The sequence below is a fragment of the Oncorhynchus mykiss genome, chromosome 2 (genome assembly GCF_057628025.1).
Source record: "Oncorhynchus mykiss isolate SJ-2025 chromosome 2, ASM5762802v1, whole genome shotgun sequence".
In the NCBI taxonomy this organism is placed as follows: domain Eukaryota; kingdom Metazoa; phylum Chordata; class Actinopteri; order Salmoniformes; family Salmonidae; genus Oncorhynchus; species Oncorhynchus mykiss.
Genome location: NC_143023.1, coordinates 20,550,502 through 20,564,398, shown reverse-complemented (window position 1 = coordinate 20,564,398; position 13,897 = coordinate 20,550,502). Strand labels below are relative to the sequence as shown.

Below are 13,897 nucleotides of genomic sequence, written 5' to 3'. Positions count from 1 at the left end.
TGTTTGTGAGCCTTGTATTTTTTATAATAGTATGAGAAAGTCAATGTTATGCTTGATCAGAGACCAACAGCCAAGTCATCAGTCACCTGGCCCGGAGAAAATGCCAACACAGACATTGTCAAGAGTGCAGTCAGCATTTCCATGCATACTATTGATGCGCGGGTTGACTCATGACCCGCAGTCCCCTGCAGTTATATCTGTGGGGTGGACGGGTTAAGGGTCATTAAGTATTGTGTGGCTGGCGGGCGATTTGAATAAAGAGAAAACAATACCTTAAAAAAATGATACATCTCTAAATCTTGTGCAGTTTTTATCTATAGGCTGCATTGAGTTTTTTCTTTAGTTATTTTAGGCTGTCGGGCATTAGTGCATAAACCTAAACTTCAGGGCTTAACTGTACATGAGCCAGATAGCCTACACACCAATCATCAAAGTTAATCAAAGTTAAAGTTAACATCAATCCAGGGAGGCAGAAGGGACATTGTCGAAGTTTAACTTAATAAGACAAAAGCTGCGAAAGGAGAGAAAATAAAATAAAGAGAAAGGAGGGCCAGAAAAGTAATGTTTGGGAAAGATTTGGTGAAGTGGTAAAAAAGGATGATAGCAGTGTGATGTTATGTGTGATGATTGTGAGGCACTATACAAATTCCATAGGCCTATGGCAAGTCAAGGGAACTGTAGCCTTCTGTTCAGATGGGTTAAATGGAAAATGAAACCTGGACACTGACTGTCGGTCTATAACCTCTCACATAGCCTTAATATTAACTCCTGCAGAATTAAGTATTTCTTGCAGTAAATGATACACTGACTTGGGAACAGAAGTGTAGAAATATGGTGTATTTATTTCTGCATCTTGAGATTCTGTTAGCATCATAAAATCTGATTGTGTTTCAACCACAGAAAATATGCATCGAAGCCGAACTGAAATGTTTTCAGAAACCCATTGGGTCGTTTTCACAGATTTCAATGTCCTTTCGCCTGGTCAAACGGATGTAATTTGGACATTTTGCACAGAAAATCATCCTTTTTTAGCGTCATTGCATTTACTCCCCAGATCCTAAAAGTCTTTGCTCCGCAAAAAAAGATAACAGAGAAAAGTTTACCGATGTCAACTATACTGAACAAAAATATAAACGCAACATTTAAAGGATTTGGTCAGGGATTTGACCAAGAACCCGATGGTCACTCTGACAGAGCTCCAGAGTTCCTCTGTGGAGATGGGAGAACCTTCCAGAAGGACAGCCAAGATTGAACTCTTTGGCCTGAATGCCAATAATTGCTCCCCATCCAACCTGACAGAGCTTGAGAGGATCTGCAGAGAAGAATGACAGAAACTCCCCAAATACAGGTGTGCCAAGATTGTAGAGCCATCCCCAAGAAAACTTAAGGCTGTAATCGCACCAAAGGTGCTTCAACAAAGTGCTGAGTAAAGGGTCTGAATACTTATGCAAATGTAATATTTTTAATACATTTGCAAAAGTTTCTAAAAACCTGTTTTTGCTTTGTCATTATGGGGTATTGTGTGTAGATTGATGAAATTAGTATTGATGATTTTATGAATAAGGCTGTAACATAACAAAAGGTGGAAAAAGTCAAGGGGTGTGAATACTTCCCGAACACGCAGGTGCACACTCAAACTTAACCAGTATCTCTACGCCATAGCAGACTGGCAGAATTGTTGTATTACACTAGGTTATCTTAATAGCAGTTACAGTATGGACCCACAGGGCCTTCAGGATATTACTTGTCTAATCTAACTAATCTAATAGTGAGCTGGGCTGATGTCTCTGGACCACATAGACCCCTGAGTCGACCACTGTGATGGAGGTCAGGGTCAGAGTCCCCGTGCTGACTTTCACCGAGGCTCTACTGTTGTGGCTCGGGAACACAGCTTGCTGGCCCCCCGACCAGGTCAGTATCTGAGCGTCCCCCACAGGCCAGCTGCCACTCGGCAGCTGAGTGGCCGGAGACAGCGTCAGGGTCACCATGGGCCAGGTTCTCAGAGGAAAGCACCTCCACAGTACTGGAAGCTCAGCACACCTGGAGAAGAGTGGAAAGATGGGTCTTATTATTTGAATTCATTATTTGAATTCACAGATTTTCTTTATTTTGATGGTCAAATATGAACTTGAGGTCACTAGTCTTTTTAACATGCAATATTTTGGGGACATTTTATAGAGTCTACCTGGTAAACACAACTTTGTAATATCTTAGGCAATTATATAATACAAATAAAATAATAAGGTACTCAATCAAATAAAGTTTTCACAAACCATCTAGTCTAAAACTGTATCCACTTTAGTACAAGCTGTAATTAATAAATTCACATTTTACTGTAAACGTCTCTATTTTACACTTTCATTTCTCCATCTTCTGGACTTGAAATTCACAGTAAATGAAACTGAAACTTACCTCCCTGAGTTACTTGTAATATTGAAAAATAAGACATGTTACCTTGTATCAAAGCCAGTAGAAGAACATGTGTGACCCTTCCTCTTGTCTCCCCATTGTGTTTTGGTGGTCTATGTGTGCACCTACTCTTTTATATTGGTATTTTGGGGTCCAGCCCTCTACACAAAAATCCCAGAAAACAAGCTAATATCATATCTTTATATGCCAGTGTCCATCATATAGTACTCGTTCTTGTCAAACTATAAAAGAGGGCTCACCTATCCCTGCTGTCTGCCTCCTTCACACTTTGATACAGCATGTATGTCACGCCTTGACCTTAGATATCTCTATTTTGGTTAGGTCAGGGTGTGACTATGGTTGGTACTCTAGTTTTTGTATGTCTAGAGCTTTTCTATGTCTAGGGTTTTTTGTATGTCTATGTTGGCCTGATATGGTTCCCAATCAGAGACAGCTGTTTATCGTTGTCTCTGATTGGGGATCATATTTAGGTAGCCATTTTCCTCATTTGTGTTTTGGGATCTTGTCTATGTATAGTTGTCTTAGTGCACATCAGTAGCGTTTCGTTTGGTTCTTTGTTGTTTTGTTCAGTGAGTTTCGATTTATTAAAATTATGTGGAACTCTACTCACGCTGCGCCTTGGTCTGATCCTTACGACGAACGTGACAATGTAGCTTAGTGTGGCAATGGCATTGTAGTAAAGAATCATTACAAATATTTTCACTAATCAATTAGACATAAAAAAAACATAAATAGGATTACTTCTATAGTATTTAATTGTGTGTAGTTTAAGTCTATATTTTCTGACGACAGCTTTACTTACTGGTTTGGAATAGGGCTAAAGTCTCACAAAAATACCATGACAACAAAATGTGTTCAAGGTTTATTATGTAGTCAACGATTACAGAATAGAATGGTACATACTGTAAATCAAGTATCATATACCATGTCTGTGATATTGTAACATAAAACTTTAACATACAGTACCTATATCATTGACGTTCCCATTTCACAATTTTCCCAAATATTGAGAAATCTCCCTCTGTTATTCCTGGCAGTGTTTGTGTAACAAGGAAAACACATGCCTTTCACATCTCCCAGGTCAACACCTGTAGAATTGTCCAATATGTGGGGACAGGTTCCTATCAGGGAACACCTGACTACACCTATGTGTGTCTAAGCCAGATCAGGTTTGATTGATGAACAGTGGAGGAAATGGTATGCTGCCTGTCATTATCTCACGATCCAACCAAGGAGCATGAATAGAGAAGCAAACTGGTCATGTGAAAGACATTCAGCTATTCTATGAAACCAACATAAGTAGCCACATGCTGTATTACAAAGCTGTCAGGTTGAGGGTAAGAGGTCATATTAACCAACATAGAGCCCTGAGAGAGAGAGAGAGAGAGAGAGAACAGGCACCTTATGATAACAACATCAAAACATGAGAGCTGAGTTGAACAGTGGGACATTGTACTTATCTCAGTGCCTGAATGTTCTGCCTGCTCATGTAACAAGTGTTGTAATTCATATTATATATTTACACAAAATCTGAACAGTTCCCATGTCTGATATTAGTGTACATTCCTTTTGGTGGTGTCAGTGCTCTCTTAATTGTTGCACACTTCCTTCTCCTTCTGCGTTCCCCCTCATTACCATGCCCTGCCTTCTTACATCTCCCCTGTCTACCCTGTCTACTCTACACATGTAGAAGAGGTAAGTCACAGTGAAATTGTCCCATGGAAATCATAAACAATCCTACCTAATATTGAGTTGCACCCTCTTTTTCCCTCAGAACAGTCTCAATTCGTCAGGCATGGACTCTTCAAGGTCTCGAAAGCATTCCACAGGGATGCTGGCCCATGTTGACTCCAATGTGTCAAACAGTTGTGTCAAGTTGGCACGAAGTCCTTTAGGTGGTGGACTATTCTTGATACAGACAGGAAATTGTTGCGCAGGAAAAACCCAGCAGCATTGCAGTTCTTTACACACTCAAACCGGTGCGCCTGGCAGCTACTAACATTCCCCGTTCAAAGGCATTTCAATATTTTCTTCTGCTCATTTACCCTCTGAATGGCACTCATACACAATCCATGTATTAATTGTCTCAAGGCTTAAAAACCCTTCTTTAACCTGTCTCCCCCCGAGCATCTCTACTGATTGAAGTGGATTTAACAAGTTACATCAATAAGGAACCATAGCTTTCACCTGGATTCACCTAGTCAGTCTATGTTATGGAAGGACTTTTGTACACTCAGTATGTATGAAAAAGCACCATTAATTAATTTATATGGTCCCTGACATATTATTATTATGTCATCCTACCATTATATTGGGATATTCATGCATTTCATGTATTTATATACTTTTTAAAATATTGTAATCTATGAATATTATACATGTTAGCTAGCTACAGTACTTTTTACTGTACATGGTGTCATTGGACTAGCATGTGTATTCATGTCCCCTTTCCTTGTTAATGTATACTTTCCAGAGGAATTAGTGTACTGTTTATGGGCAGCACAGCATTTGTTTATGGATGTTTTTCCTTTCCTTATCAGGTATGTCATGTCCTATGCCTGTTAAAGGTCCGAAGCAGACGTTTTATCTCCATATCAAAACAATTCTGGGTAACAATTCTTTACTTTATTGTGATTGTTTTCAAGTAAAATGGTCAAAAAGAAACAGCGATAGCTTCTTAGCAAAAGGCAATTTCTCAAGCAAGAATTTTGCTAGAACTGTTTGGGAGTGGTAGTGTGGAAATATATATAAAACACAGTAGAATCTAGTTTTTGACTGCACTGGGCCTATTTGGAACATATATTTACTGTCCAAGGCTAGCTATATTCACAAGTTCACGTCACTACTGTACTGTACGTAACGCCTGGCTGTCATTGGGAAAGTTGGCTAGCCTAGGTCTATATGCTACTGTACATTTACATTTCATACTGTACATTGTGTTTCATTATACTGTATTTTACTGTTATGTGAAAGAAGGTTATTGTTATATTGCCCTGCCCTGTCTACTGTACTCATGTGGATGAGAGGAGTTGGTGTAGAAGGGAAGCACAGCATTTGTTTATGGGCGTTTTTTCTTTCCTTTTCAGAGAATTGAAGATCAACACCAACCGTGATCCTATGGTCAGATGTAAGCCAATAAAAACACAATGCAGAGGCAATCTACACCGGTCACACCCACAATTTGGCCTGATTTAAAGTATGTCTGTATAATTAATATCACTATTACTCAATGTAAATAAAGGGGTGATCATAAATTCCCCTAATATAATGTAATAATAAACCTAACCCTAATTACATGTCCACAGCCCTGCTCAACGCCATTCCCTGATAGAAGTCCCTAATGGGTGAATATGGTGGCAGTCAGGTGCTTAGGATTAGGTTTGAGCTGGGTTGTGAACATGAAGCTAGGGTTAGGGTTAGGGTCAGGGTTAGGTGCACTAACTACCAGATACTGTTTGAATAATGTTTTGGCTTCCAATAGAAGGCAAATGATGTGGTCATAGATAAAGGAGTATATCAAAACAGATGCTGGAGTATGATGCATCCAGTATACCCTGTAAATTATAAATAACCAATGGCTTTGTGCGAGTTGTATTGATAAATGAACGCCTCCTCACTCCATGTGCCATTTCCAGGTTTGAGTTCAGCTTCAATATCTAGTTTGTGGTATTCTGGGTCAATGACAAATGGTCTCCATTGTTCAATTTCACCATGTCATGCCCTGACCAAACAGGGTAGGCAAACATGGCCTGAGGTTGACATTACCTTATCACACAGAAAGTGATTTGCCAACAAAGACATTTGAATGTGTGTGTTTGTGTTGGACATGGGGCTAGGACTGAGGTAAAGACTTGTTCAACTTGTACATCAGGTTAGCCTTTGCAATAAGTAGGGTACTGTAGCTATATGAGCCTACACACTGACAGCCTATAGTATACTATCATGTTATAAAACAACTTCTGTGTATGTAGGTCAGGCTAGTCTCATAATACCACTCCCACATAAACAAGTGATGTTATGGTGTTTAGATGGTGTGATTATAACAGCAGCTTTTCATAGGACTATTTCCTTGAAACTCAACACCCTGAGGAGACAGCAGGTTTGTCTCTTCTCCCTAATGAGGGGAGGGACAGTACAGTGTACTCTACTGGTATGTCTAGGAGTGGATCTGGAGGTATGGTGGGTCCTTCTTTTAATATAATGTGTCACTGTACAGTAGTTGGCAACTTACCCATGTCAATAAAAGACCAAAAGTGACAACTCTATACAGAGACAGGTACCAACAGTTGAAGTCAGAAGTTTACATACACTTAGGTTGGAGTCATTAAAACTCATTTTTCAACCACTCCACACATTTCTTGTTAACAAGCTATAGCTTTGGCAAGTCGGTTAGGACATCTACTTTGTGCATGACACAAGCAATTTTTCCAACAATTGTTTACAGGCAGATTATTTAACTTAATTCACTGTATCACAATTCCAGCGGGTCAGACATTTACATACACTAAGACCTTTAAACAGCTTGGAAAATTCCAGAAAATTATGTCATGGCTTTAGAAGCTTCTGATCATTTGAGTCAATTGGAGGTGTACCTGTGGATGTATTTCAAGGCCTACCTTCAAAATTTGCTTGACATCATGGGAAAATCCAAAGAAATCAGCCAAGACCTCAGAAATAAAATTGTAGGCCTCCACAAGTCTGGTTCATCCTTGGGAGCAATTTCCAAATGCCTGACGGTACCACGTTTATCTGTGTGAACAATAAGTACGCAAGTATAAACACCATTGGAACACGAAGCTGTCATACCGCTCAGGAAGGATATGCGTTCTGCCTTCTAGAGATGAACGTACTTTGGTGCAAAAAGTGCAAATAAATCCCAGAACAACAGCAAAGGACCTTGTGAAGATGCTGGAGGAAACAGGTTCAAAAGTATCTATATCCACAGAAAAACAAGTCCTATATCGACACAACCTGAAAGGCCGTTCAGCAAGGAAGAAGCCACCGCTCCAAAACCGCCATAAAAAAGACAGACTACGGTTTGCAACTGCACACGGGGACAAAGATTGTACTTTTTGGAGAAATGTCCTCTGGTCTGATGAAGCAAAAATAGAACTGTTTGGCGATATTGACCATTGTTATGTTTGGAGGAAAAAGGGGGAGGCTTGCAAGCCAAAGAATACCATCCCAACCGTGAAGCATGGGGGTGGCAGCATCATGTTGTGGGGTCGCTTTGCTGCAGGAGGGACTGGTGCACTTCACAAAATAGATGGCATCATGAGGAGGAAAATTGTGAATATTTTTAATTTTATTTTACCTTTATTTAACCAGGAAGGGCTCATTGAGATTTAAAATCTCTTTTTCAAGAGCGTCCTGGCCAAGATAGGCAGCACCAAGACATTACGAAAATTACAGACAAACATGAAAAACTACAAGTAATCTAGATAAGTATAACAAAATCAAAAACAGCAAATTAAAAACATTGACAGGTCAGGGAATCAGTCTCAAGATCATTCATCAGTGATTTAAAAATACCAATCGGGACAAGTTCTTCCAGTTTAAAAGTATTCTGTAAGGCGTTCTAAGACGATGGCGCAGAGAACATAAAAGCCCTTTTACCAAATTCAGTTCGGACATTTGGAACAGTTAGCAGGATAAAGTCCAGCGAAAGAAGAGAGTACCCACCACATTTCTGAACAATAAAAATGCACAAATAAAAAAGGTAGTAAACCCAAAATGGCTTTGTAAATAAAAGTATACCAGTGACTGAGCCTACGAGTGACTAGAGAAGGCCAGCCAACCCTGGTATACAAAGTGCAGTGGTGCATAAGGGTTTGGCAGTTTAAAATAAATCTCAAAGTGCCTTGGTAAAGGGTGTCAATTGATCTCAATGGATCTCACTGAGCTGAAGCATTCATATATAAAATATCCCCATAGTCTAGTAAAAGCATAAATGTAGCTGATCCTAGCCTCCTTCTGGCTTCTAAAGAAAAACAGGCCTTATTCCTAAAATAAAATCCCAATTTCAGCGTAATTTTTTTGTAAGTTGCTGAATATGCAATTTAAAAGAGAGGCCGTCATCAATTAAAATTCCAAGATGTTTATATGAGGTTACAACCTCAATCTCCTTGCCCTGACAGGTAGTAATAGGTGAAAGGTTCAGAGGTCTATTTCTTCCTTTAGAAAACACCATTCGTTTAGTTTTGTCATTATTGAGGATAAGCTTCAATTGACACGGTATGTTGAAGTGTCACGATCGTCGTAAGAAGTGGACCAAAATGCAGCGTGGTATGTGTTCATGATGATACTTTAATTAAAGAAAGCACTGAACACTGAATAAAAAACAACAAATGAATAATGACCGTGACGCTATAATAAGAACTGTGCTGACACAAGCAACTAACATAGACAATCACCCACCAACAAACAGTGAAACCCAGGCTACCTAAGTATGATTCTCAATCAGAGACAACTAATGACACCTGCCTCTGATTGAGAACCATATCAGGCCAAACACAGAAACAGACAAACTAGACATCCAACATAGAATGCCCACTCAGATCACACCCTATGGTCAGGGTGTGACATGAACAGTATAAAAAGCAGTTTGCAAGTTCTGGAAAGTTTTTATAAGAGACGAGGCACAACAGTAAATAACAGTATCATCAGCATAAAAATGAAGTTGCGCATTTTGGACATTTTTGTCTAAATCATTTATATAAATAGTGAAGAGAGAGGACCAAGTACAGAGCCTTGGGCACACCATTAAAGACAGACAATTTAACAGACATAAGCCCATCAAATTGAGTGCACTGAGTTCTATCAGACAGATAGTTAGCAAACCATGCAACTGCATGCTCTGAAAGACCTACACTCGACAATCTCTGCCTTAGTATAGCATCATCAACTGTATCAAAAGCCTTAGAGAGATCAATAAAAAGTGAGACAGTGCTATTTTTTGTCAAGGGCTTCAGTGATATCATTTAAAATCTTCATGGCTGCTGTAATTGTGCTATGCTTCTTCCCGAAGCCCGATTGGTACATTGATAAAATAGAGTTAGTAAATAAAAAATATTTTAGCTGTTCACTCACAAGGGTTTCAAGTATTTTCACCAGGGGTGACAGTTTTAAGATTGGCCTATAATTATTTAAAAGAGTTGGATCTCCCCCTTTTAAAAGTGGTAGGACAAACGCTGATTTCCAGATTTTTGGAATCTCATTACATTCCAGGGTTAGATTGAACAGATATATAAGTGGTTCAGCTATGAAATCAGCTGCCAGATTTAAAAAGCAGGGATCCAAAAGATCAGGACCTGCAGGCTTTCTCTGATCTAAGGATTTCAGGACTTTATGTACCACCTGCACTGAGAATGGCAAAAAGCTAAAGGTTTGACCAGCTCTCACTGGTTCATCCACACAGGGTTGTACAGAGACAGAGGACACTGAATCAAACAGCCTACCAGATGATGCAAAGTGCTCATTGAAACAATTCAGTTTCAGTTGTCATATACAGCAACAGAGTCCTTCCAAACACATGACTGACAAGGTACAAATCTGTCGTTCTGCCCCTGAACAGGCAGTTAACCCACTGTTCCTAGGCCGTCATTGAAAATAAGAATTTGTTCTTAACTGACTTGCCTAGTTAAATAAAGGTAAAATAAATAAATACAAATTTAAAAAAATTAACATTACTGTTACCAGACATAGACTTTTTAGGGTCATTCAGGTGACACCATCCCAACCATGAAGCACGGAGGTGGCAGCATCATGTTGTGGGGGTGCTTTGCTGCAGGAGGGCCTGGTGCACTTCACAAAATAAATGGCTTCATGAGGGAGGAAAATTATGTGGATAAATTGAAGCAACGTCTCAAGACATCAGTCAGGAAGTTAAAGCTTGGTCGCAAATGGGTCTTCCAAATGGACAATGACCCCAATCATCCTTCCAAAGTTGTGGCAAAATGGCTTAAGGACAACAAAGTCAAGGTATTGGAGTGGCCATCACACAGCCCTGACCTCAATCCTCTAGAACCTTTGTGGGCAGAACTGAAAAAGTGTGCGCGAGCAAGGAGGCCTAAAAACCTGACTCGGTTACACCAGCTCTGTCAGGAGGAATGGGCCAAAATTCACCCAACTGATTGTGGGAAGCTCGTGGAAGACTACCCGAAACGTTTGACCCAAGTTAAACAATTTAAAGACAATGCTACATATACTAATTGACTGTATGTAAACTTCTGACCCACTGGAAATGTGATGAAAGAAATAAAAGCTGAAATAAATCATTCTCTCTACTATTATTCTGACATTTCACATTCTTAAAATAAAGTGGTGATCCTAACTGACCTAAGTAAGACAGGGAATTGTTACTAGAATGAAATGTCAGGAATTGTGAAAACTGAGTTTAAATGTATTTGGCTAAGATCTGTGTAAACTTCTGACTTCAACTGTATTACCACACTCGTCTGGGAGTATATTTTACAAGGTCATCTCAACAGCAACAACGTACAGAAATAATACAAATAATTATATTACAGTACGTATTGCAAATAAGGAAATATTACATAGATAATTTCTCATCATTATCCACTGCATGTGAATTATAAACATAATTCACTGGAAACTTCCAATGACTCAACTATCATTATGCCATAACATAGGAAACATTCTTACATTCTTATATTCTTATTCTGAGAAATTAGCATTCTTATTGGACATGATGAAGAATTTCCAAACGTTGGTTCCTGTTTTATTGTTCATTCTGAAGGTGAACCTGGTCTCAATCAATGTTCTCCTCTGTCCTTCCCATCGTCTGTAGTCTTATAGCGCCCCCACTAGGGATCCAGCAGGAACAGCAGTCCCATACAGAGGACCAGTCCTAAAACTCCAGTCAGCCTCTGTTTCAGATCCTGATACTGTGGGTCCTACATGAGGGAAAAATAACATGACTTCAGTCTGGGATTTTGGAGATGATGGAAACTGTCTAAAACAGTATTTTACCATGTAGTACGCATGTATTCTAGCTAGGATAAAAAACAAAGCATTTCAATTTAAATATTAGGATTTAACAGTACCTACAACTGGGTTTAAGCATGAGTTAATAGATTTTGTACCATGATAACTTGGTGATAATAGTGTAGGAATATTTTATGAGGGATATTATTATATAAGGTGAAGTGTAGTGTAGTTTTACAATATGGTGAATCAGTTGTTTGGAATTATGATAGTAATTGATTATCTACCTTTATGCATGGCTGAATGAATGTGGTCAGTTCATCATTAAATCTGCCAAAGAGTAATCAGCCTCCATCCTGGGTTTGTCTGAAGAGTCATCTATTCACAATCTAAAGAACCCTCAAACTACAATCACAAAACTGCCATTGCAAGATTAGATTCTGCAGTGAAGCTTCCTTTTATCACACAATAAAACAGGAGTGACTACCTGTGACCTTCATTGTATTGGAGGCCTCTGCAGAGCGTCCAGCTGCTGTGTTCTCCACCACACAGGTGAAGGTCTGGATCGTACCAGGTACCGACGGGATCCATTTCAGGATGTTCCTGTTCACGGAGAGGTAGGTGCTAGTGAGGATACCCCCCCTCAATGGCCAGCGGATGGAGCAGTCCAGGTCGACAGTGCAGTTCACCTTGCAGGTAAAGGTGTATTCCCTCCCAGGCAACACTGTGTCAGGGCCACTGATACTAACACTCCAATGATGAACTGTCAGCAAAGGAAGAAAATGTCAGCAAAATAGCTTTGCCTCTACATTTCTTTTAAGGAAAATTGGAGAGCATCACCCATATTCACTGATTCTGCCAAATGAAGCGTAGGCGTTACATCTTATACCTTGCTTTCAGCCATGTTTGCCATAGTCACCTCGCACTGATAGAAGCCACCATCAGATGACAGCAGGGAGTTGAAGTGGAGGGAGGTGTTGTGTTCCAACAGGTTTATCCTGGCGTCTGGAGCTACAACCTGGCCGTCTTGTACCAAAGCACTGGCGGGCCTGGGAAGGAGCCGTCACAGTCCAGGCTGAAGGATTGGTTGAGGACGGGGAGAGGGAGCTGTGGGCTGGGCCTCACGGACACTGAGCCTGGAACACACAGATGGGAAATCCAGAGGTGTGATTGGAGTTGTTTAGTGTTAGGGATCTTAGGCATATTCAATCAGGGCAGATATCTGTTTTTTTCCATACTGCGCTTTCTCAAGAGTGCTTGAAAGAGAAAATACACATTTCTGTGGACGGACTGTAAGGACAATGGACTATAAAGTATTCTTATTTTCTTTTCACCGCAGTGTGTCGCATAGGATGGAAGGAGTTGACACTAGATTTATAAATCTGTAATACAGGTTGCAGTGATGGCTGCAGTAGTGTGAGCCTCTGTAGATCTGTTGGTAGAGCTCTTGCAACACCAGGATAGTGGAATGCATTTCTGGGACCACATGCACGCATGATTGTAAGTTAAAAACAAATAAATCTCTTACTTTTCACCTCCAAGATTGTGGTTATGCTCTTGGAGCTCCCACTCTCTGTGTTTACCGCAGTACACTGCAGCTCCACAATGCGGTCCAGACCGTTTGGGGTCCAGGTCAACTCACTCCCATTGAAAGTGCGCCCCTTGAGCAGCCAGGTGTAGGTGCATCCTGGGATGCAGTTGGAGGCCAACATAGGACAGGCCTGTTATTAAATCAGGACCACCTGCAACCTGCAAGGGAGATTGATTTACTATACACTTCATTGTTACAGCATAAAAATCACTGTCACAATGTCATAACAAAATAGCGAACATATAACACAATGCTAAACACTATGATACTAAACATATAGTAAAATGTGGCTCTATATAATTGTGAGTTAACATAATTGCTTTGGTGGTAAAAGTAAGAGATTAGAGGTAGTCTAATCACTTACTGTGTTGTTACCTAAGGGTAGGTAACAACACATCCGCCACGCTGATCCTCAACACAGGGGCCCCTCAAAGGTGCGTGCTCAGTCCCCTACTGTACTACCTGTTCACTCATGACTGTATGGCCAGGCACGACTCCAACACCATCATCAAGTTTGCCGATGACACAACAGTGGTAGGCCTGATCACCAACAATAATGAGACTATAGGGAGGAGGGCAGAGACCTGGAAGTGTGGTGCCAGGACAACAACCTCTCCCTCAACGTGATCAAGACAAAGAAGATGATTGTGGACTACAGGAAAAGGAGGACCGAGCATGCCCCCATTTTCATTGATGGGGCTGTAGTGGAGCATGTTGAGAGCTTCAAGTTCCTTTCTGTCCACATCACTAGCAAACTATCATGGTCCAAATACACTAAGACAGTCGTGAAGAGGGCACGACAAAGCCTAGGACCATGCCCCAGGACTACCTGACATGATGACTCCTTGCTGTCCCCAGTCCACCTGACCGTGCTGCTGCTCCAGTTTCAACTGTTCTGCCTTATTATTATTCGACCATGCTGGTCATTTA

General features: G+C 40.4%; 1 pseudogene; it reads right to left on the bottom strand.

Annotated features, from left to right (window-relative positions):
• Positions 1-11,208: 11,208 nt before the first annotated feature.
• On the bottom strand, positions 11,209-13,088 carry LOC149984897 (hemicentin-1-like; annotated as a pseudogene).
• Positions 13,089-13,897: the final 809 nt, after the last annotated feature.